Below are 2512 nucleotides of genomic sequence, written 5' to 3'. Positions count from 1 at the left end.
ACTGCTGGGAGAACAGAGGCTTCTGTTTGACTCTGCTGCTTGCTTCTCTTACGGTCAGGACCAGTTAGGTCAGCTCTCCGTGGGTTTAAAAGAGGCTGGATAGCAGGGGCTGTACAGAGGAGAATGTGGAGAGAGAAAAACCAGGAGACATTTCGTCTCCTGGACTTATAAAAAAAATTCTGATGGATATTGGTTACGTCACACTCCAAAATACTCCAGTTTTGCTGCTACTCTTCAGTAAGGAAGGGAGCCAGTTCTGCCCGTGGACACCAAGTGACTCAGTGTCACCAGGTGGAACAAAGTGTCACAAGGCTGGTCAGACACTGCTGCAGGAAAACTGCAGGAGGAATGAACCATGGAATATCCTGAGCTCTAAGGGACCCCCAAGGATCATCGAGTCCAGCTCCTGTCCCTGCATGAGTCACCCCAACAATCCCACCATGGGTCTGAGAGCGTTGTCCAAACACTTCTTGAGCTCTGGCAGCCTTGGGGCCTATTCCAGTGCCAGGGGCAGCCCCGGGGCTGGCTCACCACAGGAGCAGCTCCAGAGAGGCCAAGACCACCCTGGACTTGGCTCCTTTCAAGCCAATGTGCAGACAAGAAATTGCAAAACGTCCCTTTTTGTGGGAAAAATGGAAGCAAATCAGGGCCACAATAAATGACACTACAAGTGCAAGCAGTGATGGAGCCGAGTGCTGGCAATGAGCTACAACAACCGAGGGGATTCGGGGACACCTCTCTGTGGCCTCATTCCAGCTACTCTAATAGCAGAGGAGCAGGACCCAAATCATGACCCTCACAAGCCAGGGCTTCCCTTGCTGTTGGCTTTTTCCTCTTTGCCATGAAGGTTGTGCTGAGAAATGCCTGTACCTGCTCAGGTAAGCTGAGTAACCTGGACAAAAAGCCTCCCCAGATAAGCCATGGTGTTTCTAGATGGAGTGAGATGAAAATCCCCTGCTCAGGGCTGGCTCGTGCCAGGGCTGGCCCACAGAACCCACCCCCCCAAGCACCATGAGCAGTTTTACCATGGTACTGAGGTATTTTTGTTCAGATCCCACAATCACCTGCAGGGATTCTCCAAAGCTTTTACCAGTCATTCCCCCTGGGTAAAAGGAAGCTTGCAAAGTGCATTTTTAGATGCGAAGTTTGATTTATTTAAGAACTTATTAAAAAATCATTTGATTTAACCTACTGTGGCTTTACTGGGATTTTCCCTCCCACAGATTCCATAAAGAGCAGCCCTGGATGCTGTCATGTGTCAGAGTTGTCAGGCTGCCCCGTAACAATCCCGTACCCTAAATGCATGTTTTTCCATCCCATCTAAAACATATACGTGCATTTCTGTGCAAAGATACCCCCCAAAAGTAGTTTTACTGTACAATTCCAAGATGTAATTTCTTCTTAGGATTTAAGTCGAGGCAATTGCAGCATCAAGGAGTAAATAGTCTCTCTCCATGCTTCTTGTAGACCCCCTTCAGGCCACAATTAGGTCACTCTGGAGCCTTCACTTTTCCAGGCTGGATCCTGACTAAGAGAATCCCAATTTTCTTACTCATCCTCGCCCTCACCTGCGTCCTGCTTTCTGCCGTGCTTTGTGTGGATTTACTATTCAGTGAAGTTTTGGCACAGTGTTTTGCAGGCAGATTAATGGGGTTTGGTTCCAGCGCTTCCACCTTGTGCTGGGCTCTGGGCACTTTTGCTGGGAAGACCCCAAACTGGCCATGGAATTGGGGCTGGAATCCCCCCTGGGCTGGGCCAACATCCCCGTGAGGAGATAAGGGAACTGAAAAATTATTAAAAACAAATAACAAAAAAAGGGAAGGATTTAAAAATGAATTATTAGTGTGGTAGCAGCACATTAGTAAAGCCTTCAGTACAGATGGGGAGGGCCGAGGCCTTGCCTCGAGGGGGAGGAGAGTTCACTCAGCCCTGGAGGTGTCCTGGGCCTTCCTCCCCAGCCCTGGGGGGCATCCTGAGGGATCTGGAGGGGTCCTGGGCGCTGTTCCTGTGGTCCCTGGCAGGTCCCAGGCCCTGCTCCCTGCAGCTCCAGCCCCTCGGTCACGGCAGCACTGGAGCCGCCACGGCCCGGCCCTGCCCCGGCCCGCCCGTCCTGCTCCCGCCGCGGCCGGAGCGTGAGGGGAAAGTGCCTCAAATCCACCCCCAGCCACAAATCCATCCCCCTCAGCCCCGAATCCAGTCCCCCCAGCCCCCAATCCATCCCCCCCAGCCCCGAATCCAGTCCCCCTCAGCCCCGTATCCATCCCCCTCAGCCCCGAATCCAGTCCCCCCAGCCCCAAGTCCTCAAACCCAAATCTACCCCCCAACCGACCCCAGCCCGAAATTCACCCTCCTCAGACCCAAATCCACTCCCTCGGCCCCGAATCCACCACCCAGACAAAAGTCCACCCCCCTCAGACCCAAATCTACCCCCCAATTCTACCCCAGACCAAAATCTACCCCCAAATTCTACCCCAGACCCAAATTCACCCCCTAAGCCCCAAATCTCCCAAAT

This window comes from Neopelma chrysocephalum, unplaced genomic scaffold (assembly GCF_003984885.1).
Source record: "Neopelma chrysocephalum unplaced genomic scaffold, ASM398488v2 Primary Assembly neopelma1_165, whole genome shotgun sequence".
In the NCBI taxonomy this organism is placed as follows: Eukaryota; Metazoa; Chordata; class Aves; order Passeriformes; family Pipridae; genus Neopelma; species Neopelma chrysocephalum.
Note: the sequence above shows the minus strand (reverse complement) of the source record.